General features: G+C 37.6%; 2 long non-coding RNA genes across 2 annotated transcripts in view; one reads left to right on the forward strand and one right to left on the reverse strand.

Annotated features, from left to right (window-relative positions):
- Window positions 1-8395, reverse strand: part of LOC107835897 (uncharacterized) — a 25205-nt gene extending 16810 nt beyond the window's left edge. Inside the window, exon 1 of the long non-coding RNA XR_001661735.1 lies at window positions 8216-8395. This is a non-coding gene — a long non-coding RNA (uncharacterized LOC107835897). The remainder of the gene's footprint in view (window positions 1-8215) is intronic.
- LOC107835898 (uncharacterized) lies at window positions 5233-12079 on the forward strand. The gene is made up of 3 exons (XR_001661736.1): window positions 5233-5243; window positions 10006-10010; window positions 12004-12079. It is a non-coding gene; the product is annotated as an uncharacterized LOC107835898 (long non-coding RNA).
- The last annotated feature ends 3191 nt before the right edge of the window (window positions 12080-15270 follow it).

Raw genomic sequence — 15270 nt, forward strand, 5'->3', positions numbered from 1 at the left:
GAAAGCCATCAGAATGCCGCCAGGCAGCATCTCACTGCAAGCGTACTTTGAATGTAAAGACTTACTATGTTCTTTGGATGAGTACAAAGACATCAACAACCTTGCTAGCACTCGGCTAGCTTTTTCTGTAGAATCAGTAATTCCAATCGAACAGAAAAACATCGACCCAAAATAATAATCCATTGGCAAACAAGAAACTGAAGTGTGATCAACTTTTTACTCAAGTGATTTTCAAGAGAGTGTAATTGTCGACTCTAGTTCATGCAATAAGTCATTAAAAAAACAAAAATCAAATTAGAAAAACATAACTTCCTTACAGCAAAACCTTCAAAATCAACATTTCAGCAGCGATAGCTTGGAGAAATAACCAAACTAATAACATTCTTTAACCAGTGTTCTTGGGAGTCTAGTCTAGGTGACTCATTAGAGCGGCTGGTGTAAATAATCTCTTTTTTTTTATAGGTTTCAACGGCTTTAATTCTTAGGACATATTTCTTCAATGAGACAGTTTCTTAACCTCTAAATGAGACTAAAATATCTGAAGCAAAGGTCTCGAACCCCATCCTTTCAACTTTTAGAGGCATTCGCCCCTTATCCAACACAACTGAATCATATGAACAGTTCATCTGTGGAACTGAATGAATGAATGCAGATGAGGGAATTCAGTCATTTGATTCAGGTCATTTTATCTAAACCCAGGTGTGTTATTTAAGAGTGTAAAGTTAGGGAAAACTGTTGGGCTTTAAATGACTGGTTGACACGCATTGCGTTATTGTACCTTACAATAAGCAAGGTTTGGGTGCTTTTTAATTATGTGTTGAGTGGGTGCAGAGACTCTGGAAAATATCTATTTCACTAATACAAAAACAAATTCACTAACAACTTTAGACCTTTTGCAATTATTTCTCTTGTCACGAAGCACTTTTGCCTCACTTCTGGGTCTCGCTTTTTAATTGGTGGGTAACTAGATACCACGTTTTGCATATAAAACAAGTTAAGGAGTAAACTTTCCTAGTGCTAAACTATTTATTCTAAGCACCTAATTAGTCTGCAGGGTACAATAGTTTAGATAACTTAATGCTTTTTACAAAATCTCCCTAATTGAGTCCTCATGGAACATCTAACTAACATAACAGGTAACGTCTTTCTTGTTACGTTTTTGACTTATCGAAGTGTGAGACCTGATACTGATCTGTATGCTCTGTCACTGACAAGTTTATATGCTAAGACCGATTAATTTAACCGTAAATAATTTTTTAATTATACATATATCACTATGTGTTGTATAGTACTCTAAACGGGTCTTACCGGTACGCTCCTGTTGAGACGCTTCATGATTGGTACCGCAAATTCAAGTGAAACTTGTGATGCTGTTTAATGTCACTGCTCTGGCTTTTTCCTCCCTCTTCCCCCCACAGTGTGCTCTGCTTGCTCACAAAAAAACATTTTCATCTAATGGTCCCATGAACAGTCAGTTATCGCTTGTTATCTGGCCCTGTACTGCACCACTTTGATCCTTCTGCTCTCTATTTTTTTGGGTAATGATGACCCATAAAAACAGTTTGTTGAACATGATTCATCCACAGTCCTTTGGTAGAAATGTTGAGTCTCACGTGATATTATTTTTTGTCTATATACTATCAGTTTTGTGGTAATTATGTGCGATTTAAAGTAACATGAGTGTTGGTGGGTGTCGTACCATCTGGTTACATTTTGCAGAGCATTTCATAATTCCACCGACTTAATCAGTGCTTATTAAATATAATCTTAGACCAATACTGTATTATTTTCTATGGGTTTGACGAAATATTAAAAACTGACAAAGACTCCACAGATAATCAGAAAACAACACCTTCTTGATTAATAGCAACTAACAACTAACATTTCTAACAGTTGTACATTGGAGTAAAAGGAAAAACATGAAAAATATGTTTTAAAAGTAAAATTTATATTATGTGCCTAAATATGCAAGTTGTTGGAACTAAACTGAAAAAAAAAAACAATCATAAAGGTCAATTAAATTATAAAACATGAAGTAAAGATTTCCTTTTTCACATTAATTGGTGCATTTTAAGTGTATTGATTTATTTATTGGGCCATTTATATATTTTTGCTTTTTATTTAGAATTATGCTAGTTTTGCTAGTTGCTAGTTATGCTAATTATGCCATTTATTTATTTTACAATAAATGAATAGAAATAACTGTCCATTATATGCCAAAAAGTGATTTTGGCAAAAAAAAAAAGGGAAAAAAAATTACTAACTTTTTTTTTTCTTGTAAAAAGATAACTTAGGCACAAAAAAATTCCCTTTTTTCCAAAAAATGACTTCGGCCATTTTTAAGTGACAACTGATTTAACTCTCTGGATGTGACTAGTAAAAAATAAATAAATGTTTAAATCACAAAACAAAGAATGTGCTCATTAGAATCTTACTAATATGTGATAAATCACATTACTCATTTGAAGGTTATTTTCATGTGGAAATTCTAGTGTACGACTTGACTTGAACGCACCGTGGACGTGTTGGTAAAAAGTTGTGCAGCTGGTGGCGAAACACATTTAGGCCAGTGAACCGCTGCTGGACACAACACATGCACTGGCGACGGATCTGATGAGTTCAAGAAACAAACAGATGGCTGTGAGCTCCAACTCCAGTGGCATCCGGGATTCACATGCCATCGGAGTTCGTTTTTAAACATTGACCACTAACCCAGCACAATGCAGCCTTAATAATTAAAAGAAAAAAAGAGAAAGAAATTAATCCAAACGCTTTCATCGCCTTCTCTGAATTGCAAGCAGCTTTACCGGGTATGAGATGTTGGCGTGGGGGGATTTATCAGCGTCGGAAAATGAATGTTTCAGTTGCGGGGGCAGACATGCTGGGCTGCAATAAGGAGAAAAAGACAATTGAGATGCTAAGCATGTAAGCCTCCAACGAAATTTTCAAGAATATCAGCTCTGACTATGTACAAAGAATTACTTTGTTGGGGTTTTTACACAGCTGCAGCCGTCAAATCTGAGATTAAAAAGACAACAAGTTCTTAGGCAAGGGATGGAGGATAGGATAGGATCAAGGGCTGAATCAGCATTCTACCAAGCTTTCATCAAGAAGAAGGAGATAAGCCTAAGGGAAGAGTTCTTAATGTATTTTGGATGTGCTTGACACTATTAAGCCTACACAAGTTACGCAGGAGAGTCCAAGGATTTCTGAAAACAGTTGCGCTGCTGCTCTTTCAGAGCCCCTTAACACGAGATTAAGACGCCCTACGCTCTCCGGGATCTCTGCTTGAACGACGCAGGATGACAGCAAATTTGGAAGACCTGATTTGAGTCAGGTCTTGCTATTAGCACTCACTGCAGGTTTTCATCCATCCTGTGACATGACACAGGAATCCCATCTGAACTTTAATGTTTCTCAGGAACTTACCTGAGTGCCTTATATACCCAAGAGGCTTGCTATTTATGTCAAATCGCTTAAAGCTGCACAATTCTCCAAGCTCGCATGTGCAAGAGTGTAGCTACGCAGACATTTTTGTTGGTCACGCTGAGCTAAATGTAAGTTGTTGTTTTTTTGAGTCATCCAACATTTACAGCAAGATTCACGTTAAACCCTCATCATCTTCATCACTTAATACAATACGAAGGTTCTGTTTGAGAGCATCGCACATGAAGAGCACAATCCCCAAGTTCCCTCATCTGCACAATTTGGGGATGTTTGTTGCCACCTATATATATATATATATGCTGCTGAATTCGCGAGGTATAGAAAGAATCCTCATTCTATTTTTCATTGTTGACCCCAGTCCACTGTGTATCTTGTTATAAACAGAGCCAGGAATTATATAACATATATGTTAGAAAACAGATTGATAGCTACATTATTATATAAAATTATATTGTTGTTGTCTATGCAATTTTTTTTTCAAAGTTTTTCTCCTGTTTTCAAAGACAATATTGGCTTCAAGATAAAATACATATTCATTTATGTAAATGAATATTAATATTTTATCATATGGGAACAAGTCATGCAATAAGAAAAACTAATTCAACATTAAGACTGTTTAGCTTGTTGAGACAATAACTCCCTTTGTTTCAGCTCATTTTTAGTGCGTCTGACAAAGACCTTGATGCAACTAAATATTTACCTTCATGTCATTAATTTACATTACATAATTTTTTGTTGTTGAATAATGTTTACTTCTAGGAATCACTGCTGCTTATTTCCCAAGAGCTTGAGCATTAAATTAAATAAATAAATAAATAAAATAAAAAACAGCCTACTAAACATAGCGGGGCATGTCATCAAAACTCAGTGATTTGCCAAATAAATGAGTCGCAGCAACATGGCCTTGACACCAGCATGCAATTTCGTCTTGCTATTGCCCGCGCTGATCAGTAAAATTGCACCATACCTGCAGTGATGCATCTGGCTCTTGACGGTAGCTGTGAAGGAAAGGTCAGCAGCTTGTGGTTTATTTTCGAGTTGCAACATCAAAGATGTGCAGTCGTGATTGATACGAGTGTGGGAGCTACACCTTGTGAACACGGAGAGCAAAGGCCCTTGATTTGGGATCATATGTGCTCCAACAGACCGGGAGATCCTTGATGATAACAATCAAAGTCGATCGAGGCAGAGGACCAACGACAAAGAAGAAAAGACCTTGCGCTGTCATATAAAAAGAGATTCATCTGTGTGCATTCATTATTTGATGACTAAATGAAACCCGGTGCCAAGTTGGAGGATTCACTTTACTGCAGGTTATATGTCTCACTTCAGAGACATTTGTTTTGTCTATAAAGCATATTTAAAAACCTAACAACGTAGCTTTGGCAGTAACCCTCTATCACACAGGATATGTTGTTCTTAAAGCTGCTTTGAGCAAAAGGAACATCTCTTGTTGAAAGGTTTTGTAGCATACACTCAGTTAAATCCAGACATTTACAGAAACTATACCACCAAAAGTCTTCGCTCATCTGCTTTCATATATATATTAATAAGTTAAATCCAGTAGTTTTAACCTTTGAAATGTGTTCTGATGTTGGCCAAGCCTTTGCAGTTCATTGAGTTAAGCTGCAGTACAGGCAAATTCACACAACATTCAAAGCTGACTGAACTGTTCTGGTACTTAACCTGAAATTGTGCCCTTTGGTCAGATGAGAGAGAAAAAAAAAAGACAAACAATATACTTCTCAAACATGAAGCAATCAATAAACACAAAATTACCTCTTGTCTGTTGTGAAGTATAAACTTTTCCAAATGCGCTGGTAGTCAAATTCTTGTGAATTTGACTCTTGTGAATTTGACTACCAGTTTATGACGTAACAGTTTATGACGTTACGTCATAAACTGTAACGTCATAAACGTCACAGTTTATGACGTTTATGGGACGTCATAAACTCTGTCAAATACCTGGGGATTTTTAAATATGAATCTGCAGCAACTGAAAAATTATCCTAATCATATGGCCAAATCACACTGACCTTGCCTGACATAAACACAGCCATGTTCCATAGCCATCACATCCTAAGTCCCAATATTTAAATGATCCACAGTGATTAGGCAAAGAGGAATACTAAGGATTCTTCTTTATATTTCAAACTAGTTAATTAATACTAGTTGGCGAAAGGAGTTTGAACGAAGCATTGAAACTAGAGTTACCTAAAACTGTGAAATACTGTCATATATTAACAAAATAAAAAAAATTTAAAGTTTGAATTTAGTGAGATTATGTGACTGCAATAAACACAATCTATTTTATTTATTTTTTAACAACTGATGCTAGCAAACAACATTTCTTGTACCATCATTGAAGTTTAATTATATTAGCTACTTCATGCTGGTGGGGGAAAAAGTTGCTTTTAATCCAAATTGGCTCTTCCACCTTTGGGTAAAATAAATTGTGCCATATATGAAAAAATAAAATAAAATCGCATTAGTTATAGCTCTAGATTGCTGTGGATGCATTGCAAAACCCTGTTTAAAAATTTGGTTTTCTTCCTCCAACAAAAAGCGAAATGCGTTCTGCCGCAGCGAAGGAATCCGCGATGCAAATGACTGTTCTCTTGCTGCAGCGGAAGCAGCAGGAGGCATTCTGCCACCACAAAAACCCTCTGAGCGTAGGTTGGGGCACAGCTGCGTTTCATCCATCGCACTGTAAGCATGATCATGAAAAATGTATCCATGTGTTAACTTTTTGTTAGATGAACAAGTAAGATCTGGTATAATTAAGAAAATGTATTTTATTTTATTTTTTTCTAAATCTGTGCTGTCAAACAACTGACCAATTTAACATTTCAGTCAAATCTGACTCTCCAGCAATCACACCTCGGTAGAAAAATACTGGTGAGAGTCATTGTCTCCTTGTGTCAGAAGGATGCTGCATTTAGTCGCTTAAGACTTTCAAAACATTGATTCTAATAAATCAAGCTGAGAAATAGTTCTTCAAAAATAACAGTTTAAATATCTTCAAAAACTGCTGCAGATAAAAAAAAAGCATTGATGTCATTCCTCCTCCTTTCGCCCTAAGAGCAAAGCCTTTGATGCAAAAAGCTAGAAGATCAAAATGTCATCACTGCATCAGCAGCTTCTTGCGTGAACGTTTAAGGTCAGAGATTGATTGCACACCTGACCTGGATTTTAAGATTGGACCTGAAAGATTTTGTTCAAGTTTAGCATTGGAAGAAAAAAAAAAACAAAAAAAAAAAAAACAGAAGTTTGCCAAAGACCTTTAAGAAATGGGTCGGGTCTAACTAAATAATTTTAGCGAGCTCTTCGTCACAGGAGAAGCAAGAAATATTTGGTGCAGAACAAAGACTGAGGAAAACCTGATTGTTTGGAGGCTGTTTCACAAACTCAAAGCTTGGCAATTTGAAACCACAGACTCAATAAGTGGTGCTGTGTTGCGTCTGAGTGCTAGAGGAAAATGTTGGATCCTATGTCGAAAACATGGGAGTTTAGCCAGAAACAAAGCTGTCAAGAAACAAAGCTGTGAGCATAGATAATTTTTCTCACAGGGAGATAACAAGCTTGTGAGGGTTTCGCCACAGAGGAATATTTCTGATTCAGAGAGAACCCACTGTTTTCTGGTTGAAAAATGTTAGAAGTCCACAATTGCTGTGCAATTTTACCTCAGTTAACTTCCACAAAACCAGAAGCTACTTTCTTAAAATTTAGAGATAATTTTCTAGGTAAGATTACTTGAACCTAAAGGAAAAATGTTTAAGAATAACTGGTACTTTTTCCCTGAAAATGTTTAGGAAAGTACTTATTAAGTTTCAATAAAGACTCAGAAAAGTACCTGGAAATGTGCTTAAAATGTTTTGAGCCTTTCCTGAAATGAGGTAACTGAGGTCTGTAAAAATGAATTGTAAGTTCTACGAAAGCTTTGTGTTAGCTAAATGAAAGAACGTTCACTTTAGCTCCCAGAAAGCAGCTGATAAGTTCTGAAAAAGTTTCAAATCTCAGTTGAAGTAAAGTTTATAACATAGCGCCACTGGATCAACGACGAAGACGAGGCTCAATGCAATGCAAATATGTTCCTCCTACCTCTGAATAAACTACCCCGCGTTTATTATTTCTTGTCAGCTACTTTACGCTGCAACTAAGGTCAACGCATAACAACAACCGCTGTCGGTAAACACTTCTATTCCCCACGTGTGTGTTCATGTACAGCATAAGACCTAAATTATATTTGCCTCCAAGTTATTCTGCTTTATGTCCCCTTTGGACCCGAGGGTTAAAATAAAACTCGTATACCGAGCACACCGAGGACTGAGGAGCGAACACATAATGACACACTCACGGTTGGCCAAACCACGGTGGCGTATTTGATTTTCCTCAGAAATTTGATTTAATATCTCATTAGGTGTAATAAGGATGAAGTGCTATCATGCTATGTTTTACTCCCTTCCCAAAACAACTCCCTCAAAGGTGCTGAAGAGGGGAAGTTTTGGGAAAACAAAAAAGACCGCGCGGCGTCGGCGGAGGCTTATTTTAGCAACAGGAAACACGTGCGCTTTTGTCAGACTCGTTCGGTTGTGCCGGGCAAGGCCGGGCCTAATTAAAGTGTTCTGCTCTGCGGAGTCCCATGCCGGTCCTGGGCGTGCAGACGCTCCCTTATTCTTTCCATCCATCACATCTACTGTAATTACTTTTGTTTACAGTGGAGGAAACGGCAGCTGTCTGATTAGAAGTTATTGAGGAGATAACTCACAGGTAATTTTGAAACGGCGCTCAGCTTTTTTTCTCTCCAGGATGCAGATGAATCATTTCCTGTGTGTGGCGTGGGGAGGGGCAGGACGACGGCGAGGAGGACGCTCCCGGAGAATGACCCCGACAAATTACCGAGGGGCTGTCGGATCTCTGAGCCGTTTTTCCTCTGGAGTTTTTTCTTCTTCTTCTTCTTCTCCTTCTTCTTCTTCCTCTCAGCTTTTCTCCTTGGCGTTGATAGGTTTTCTATTACTGAGGCAGAAATGAAGAGTTTGCAAAACAGTGCAATTAGCTGGAGTCTTCATTGAAGTATGAAGAATTATTACGATTTATTTATTTATTTATTTATTTATTCCAAAGAGCAGTTTGTGTTTCCAGTTATTTTTCTGGAATTGACATATTCCAGAAAAATCTGCCTGATAGAGGCACAAAAATAAATAAATAAATAAATAAAATCTTGCCCAATAACCAATCGTGACCCAGCAGCACAGAGTGATTCCATTTCAGCATGCCATAATTGATAATGTTTTATTTTATTCTCTTTTTTTAATAATTTGCACCTCATGTCCATATAGTACAATGGAGTTATTGGAAGAAATGGCTTTTTCACTACTGATGAAGAAAATGAATCCGCACAATATCAAATGTGTGATCAATACAGTCGTATCCACCTCCAGTAAAAAGAATCAATAGTGTAACAACAATATGACAACTCTTTTTAAGACCCACTGCAGATCCAGGAAACTCTAAATAGAATACGGCAAGTGATTTTACACTTTTTTACTGTTTTTTTTTATGTTCAATAAATGTAACATGTTATTTCTCCTTTCAGCTAATGCTCCCTTAAAAAGGGAAAATAGAAAAGAAATCAAAGGCTTTAAAAACAAACTCTTGTACCTTATTCACATTTTGAATCTATCTTGTAAGAATAAAATATTAGAAGGTTTTGTCTATTTTACTAATTAAATAAACATAAACAGAATGTGGATTTGTTTTTTACAGAATCATATGTTTTAAAGGGGCAGTATTATATACAATCAACTTTTTTTTTTAGCTTTACATCATGTTATTCCCTCATCAAAAACATACCTGGAGTGTTGCCTTGATTCTTTTAAACATGTTTGAGAAATCCTTTAATCTCCCATGGCAACCATTCAACTATGCAAAATGCCTGGTTGGACCTAGCCCCGCCTTCAAAGTGGAGCTCCTTCAGACTAGCCAGCAGCAATTAGCAAACACCTGATGGAACTGTGCAGCTGCTGAGCTCATTATGCTAGCTACCTCTCAGTGCAATGCTGTTAAAAAAAATTGTTAAAAGGTTAATAGAGGAGTCATGTTGTGATGACTTCCTGAAAGCAGAGGTTCTGATAGAGCAGGAGTTTTTAAAGAGATAGAGGCCCAATTTCAAGGCATTAAATCAGTGAGTAAAATTTTTCTTTGAAGCCATATTTGATTTATATAGTGAAGGTAACGCTTGATCATGCTATAAAATGGCACAATGTGTCTAGAAAACACATAACACTTCCCCTGTAAGCATCTGTTTCTGATCATTATGCACCCAGTGCTCAGTGAAGGAACCTGTGAAATGAGTTGCTGCATTAATTCTTCCTGGCATTGAGGAGACCAAACCTCCAGGCGTTAAGGAAGCCCTGGCTGCTTTAAAGGTGACCTTCAACTTTAGTCCTTTGTCTCTCATCTTCCTCTCGATAACACTCCACAGCTCCTCTACGGGGTTTACATCGGGCTGGTTTGCTGGCCAGCCGAACACAGACAGGGACACCATGATAATTAAAGCAGGTGTTTCTGGCAGAGCGAGCCTGTGTGACAAGTCCTGCTCTGGAAAATGAAATCAGTATATCCATGAAGCTTGTCAACAGAGGGAAGGAAGACGTGCCTCGTAGCAGTCTGACTTGATAAGACACAGTAGAGCAACAACAGGTGATGACATGGCTGCTCACAACAGAACTGACTGGGGAACTTTCAGGCTGGACCTCAAGCTATCCTTTCCACTGCGCGCCTCTCCACTCTTCCACCAGACTCTGAATGAGGTCATTTTGAAGTTAGCTTTTTTTTCTCCAGAAGGCAGATGAATCATTTTCTATATGTGGAAATGCTAAATCTGTTTTCATCTGAGCAACAAATCCCATTTTCTTTTCGTCTTAGTGCAGATGAGAAGTTGTTTTAAAAAATCCCTCTCTGGTTCAGGGTGTACTTATCCCTGTTGCCTTTTCATCGTTTTCTAATTAACTTTTTCCATCCACTTAACTTTCTACCAAAATGCTCAGATAGACTTATCTGAACAGCCGGCTTCTTTAAAAAAGTTCTTTTGCGGCTTAAGCCTCCTGTGTTTGAAGGACAACATAAATTGTGTGTATTAAAAATTATTTTTACTTTTAGTTTTATGTCAAATTCTTCTTTATCTGAAAAAAACCCTTTGCATTTGGCTTATCTGCAAGTCATAATCTCTGTAATCAACAGAAATAAACGCTTGAATTGTAACTCAACGTGTGCAACAGCTCCCAACGACACCGTGCGGGAGTTTTGAGCTGAATTACAGAAACAAATGAACTTTCAATGATGCTCTAATCTATGAAGATGCACCTGTAGCAGCGAGTCGGCCGTACTCCTGTTTGAAATCGGCTGGACCGCTGTTTTGCTAATTGATCAAGGGCAGTGAAATGAGCTCTTTGTGGTCTACAGTAGCCTCTGTCCTTGAGGACTGATTGGGTTCACTCAATTAATGCCTGTAATTGGACTGTTTGGAATGTCAGCATAGCCAGTGTTACTTTGACAGTGATTTAATTTGACATGTTAATCAATCATCAACATGGCTGGTGCACACGCGCACCAAGATGTTAACAAGGGGTAGAAAAGGGAGTGATATTGCAAGGAGAACAAGGTGTTGCGATACGTTTGCACTTCATTTATTGATTTATTTTCCCGTTTCATCTTTGGACATTGTTGCCAGGCGTCTCGGCGGTGGAACAAGGAAATGAAAGCGAATGTGAAAAAGTATCTCGCTAATAAATTACTGTGTGCTTAACATGAGGCCTGCAGTTCTTTGAATTGCCTCACTTTAGACCCCATGTGCACCATTCATTTGTTTTGTTGTCCTTGTTGTTTTTCCAGTGCCTCCTCATGTGCAAATATTAAAACTGTGAAAACTACTTTAGTGGACTTGCTGTTAGCATAGCAGATCTCCTTCCTTTGCCAAGGTGTTAGATTAATTACTTTGCTTTAATGGGCCCCACTACTGGGCACTAGTAATTAAAAGATAATGATTGGTCTCTTTGAATGTTACAAATAAAGATGCACAGACTCATTTGTGTATTTCAGGTTGTTCAATAGAAGATTAGGCCCGGTGTGAGGACGTGTGGGTGTTGGGGTTACTTGCTATTTCTGCCAAACTGGCTGTGCTTTCCTTTGCAGTGTGTCTCAGGAATCCACACAGGAACAACCCTGGACACGAATAATGAATAGACACATCTGTTCATCTGTTCAGTGGTATCCACCTCTGTGTCTGATGGAGAGGTGGCCGAGGTCTAAATCTTTATCTTCCCGCCTTTCTTTTTACGTATGCTTATAGGTCCTTTTCAGACTTTTTAAAAATTCCTCCGTCACGTCCCTAAACATAATAAAAAATGACTAACAACGTACTACTTTACCTTATATTTGAGAGGCCAAAGGCTGAATCGCATAAGCCACTGAAATGCTAAATGAAATGGAAATCAAGCAGAACAGCAAAAGTGCATGGAGGGTCTCGTCCCCTGAAACAGTACCTTGTTTTACCAGACGCTTGCTGCGTTTCCATTACAAATGTGAGCAAAACTTTCTCCATATTTCGCTGATGTCGAAAAAACGCAATTTTTTCGACATCAGGGGTATTTTTGTTAAAAACTACAAAATGATCTGCAGAAGATCATTAAGTTTTGTTCAAGTAAAAAGTCATTAAAAAACATGACGCTATAATCCTCCAACTACTTCCTGTTGTGGGCTCAGTTCCGTTAATGCACAAAAAAACACATCTACCTTCTAGCGCCAAAATGTTTTATTGGAAAACAAGAGGTTTTTTTTTAATTGCAGTGTTTCCAGTTGGCAAATTTGTTTTCGAATTGTCAAATTGCACAATTACATGGTCAATAAAAATGCAGCTACTGAGATGTGATTAGGGTAAAGTAAGGTAAGGTAATTTTATTTATATAGCACATTTTCAGCAAGAAGGCAATTCAAAGTGCTTTATGAATTACTAGAAAACACACAAAAAAAAAACAAACTAAAGGAAAGAGCAAAAGAAGAAAAAAGAAAACAAAAATAATATAAGCCCATGTTTAAGAATAAGTAGTCTGTGATTTATAAAGTAGTAGGAGTTTCTCCAGATTCTTGTTCTAATAATGTTGATCTAAGGTAATGAGTAAAGGCTAGATAAGCTAAGAGTTTCTCTGGATTCTAAGTTTGTTCTAATTCCTGCTGATTATATATTGCAGATCATTTCTTCTATTTCACAATCTGTGTTGCTTTTCTACAATCTAAATGCATTTGATCATCAATATTTGATCAACATGACTAAAATGAAAATGTAACTCCTATCCAAAGGTCACAGCTTTTCATTTAGCCATACTGTAGAAACCAATCACATTACAATTGCCAATGACGTAATGCTTGCGAATAACACAAAAGTGTTCGTTGTTTAAAATGTAATTAAGTCAATAGTGGTTCGAATGAATATTGACCTCTTGGGTCCCTGGTTTGTTCTGATCTTATCATGCTACTTTGCCACTTTCACAACTACTGACCCCGTAACCCAGCTTTCACTCTATGTCCACAGGAGTAGGCAGCAAGATTTGATATGCTCAATATGAACCGACTTTTCTGAGGAATGTTTCACATGCCTTGTTGAATCTATGCCATTAAGAATTAAAGGAGGTGTGAAGGTAAAATGAGGATCAAGCCAACCCACTTTCTGACCAGAGTTCAGGTCAGAAAGTAAGCAGAGGCTGCAAATTTCATGTACAAACGCCTCAGCTGGAAACTGACTTGCCAAGGCGTCCTCTACACACCTAAAGGAGTGCTGCCGTATCAGGTGTCAAGACGCAACAACAGATCCAGAAGGTCCTGAAAGTTGTTGAGTCTTCTAGCATCTCTGATAGATGACTTTGAGAGAACTGGGGAATTAGGAGACGGAGCCAACAAGTCCAATATGTTGTTATTGTTGTGGTGGTTCTAAAATCGTCACTGCTAGCATTTTGCACGGCAGCAACACACATTATCTGCTCAAATAGCAGGGGAGAAGAAGAAGAAGAAGAAGAAGAAGAAGAAGAAGAAGAAGAAGAAGAAGAAGAAGAAGAAGAAGTCTGGGTCTCTTAGCTTTGACCCTTCACCCCCTTGACCTGACCCCAGATTAAGTGGGACGGATCACTTTATGCACAACTCTTACTGCTACTGAGTCAGCAAGTTTGTACACTTCTAAATAATGCAACTTGGGGGAAAAAAAAGTTCAAGATTTCTATATTTTTACAGAGCATATTTTCACCTTATTTTATTTTTTTTATTAAGCTAACATCTCTGACTAACCCCCTTTTAGTTTTACACCCACATACATACCTCAAAGTGCAGAACTCTTTCTGGACTGTAAAGCTGGTGCTCTGCTTTACCTCACCTGACACTGTTTGGGTCTCTGTGTGTTTCATCTTTCATCCAAAGGAAGGAATCTTCGATGTCTTAAGTTTTTGTGCCAGTGTTCTGGAGAAAGCCATCCATGCCTTTGTGAGTTCCATTCTTAATTATTGGAATACGTCATACGTCGGCATTAACCAGCCTTCTCTGATAGCTGGCTTTGAGAAAACATGTTTTCTTAACTGTCTTATGATCAGTATCACATGTAGGCCACCTGGTTTTATTTTCATTAGATAGAGGTATAGAGACAGTTGTCACAATCATAAGGAATACATTATATGACACAGAGCTTTAGGTAAGACTGTTTATCTTCTGCCTAATGATTAGAGTCATTTCATATTTGTGTTGACTCGATGTTCTTTTACTAAAATTAAAAATATCCTTTTCTTCACACACCTCTACCAATCTGAGTAGTGCACTCTAATGAAAAAACAAAGTTAAAATTAGGAAACCTTTTAGGTACAAAACTACAGGTATGCTGACGCTAACGGGGTGTTATGATATATTGAAATGTTGTTTGCAGCTGTGTCCTCTCACTCTGTCTCCACCTTCCTACAAGAACAGGCACTGACTTCTAAAGCGATCTGCAATCAGCAGAGCAGAAACACCTCGAAAGGTCAGAGGATCTTGGAAATCCCCTGAGTCACTTGTCTAGCCGTCATAATTTATCCATTGTCAAGCTTGATTGACACGTTGGTGCACGTAAAGCACAGAAAGGAGAGTCAAATTAACATATTCAGACAGTTTTGTACGAAACTTTTAAGCTCTTTTTTTTTTCACAAAAACTTCAAAGGAGACTAAATTATATTTCTCCAAAATTCCTCAAGGTTTGTTTTTCTTTTAGCATAGTTTTCTTGTGAGTTTGGTTGTTTATGCAGCTTTTTCTCTTTGTTTTTTTTTCCAGTCCGTATTCTATAACAACATATTTTGATCTGAGCTTAAAGAACAAAAAAAAAAAAAAAAACAAGTGAAGAGGTGAAGGACAAATTAAAAAGTGTCAAAAAACATAGAATCTATAAACAATGAGTAATATATTAATCAAGCTCTTTTGAATGTACAGTGTTGATGCTATATTTACATAAATTCAGCAAATATGTGACAAACTGTGTCTTTGTGGCAACCTGCTAATTCCAAAGTCCCTGAAGATCCAATTTAACTCCCTAATGACCGGCAACGTGCGAGTCGTCAAAAATCGATATTTCCTGTCATTTTGTGTCGTTTCTTCATGATTGAACATTTCCGCCTGATAAAATGCAGAGTGCTAGCCCACCCCTCTAATAACAGCTGGAAGCAACACGAGAAACAACAGTTCTCATCAATATCACCAGGACATATTTTTTTTCTCCTTCATTGTTGCACGTGTCGGTTTGTCACTTTGACCAGCAG

This window comes from Poecilia formosa, unplaced genomic scaffold, assembly GCF_000485575.1.
Source record: "Poecilia formosa unplaced genomic scaffold, Poecilia_formosa-5.1.2 Scaffold29, whole genome shotgun sequence".
In the NCBI taxonomy this organism is placed as follows: Eukaryota; Metazoa; Chordata; class Actinopteri; order Cyprinodontiformes; family Poeciliidae; genus Poecilia; species Poecilia formosa.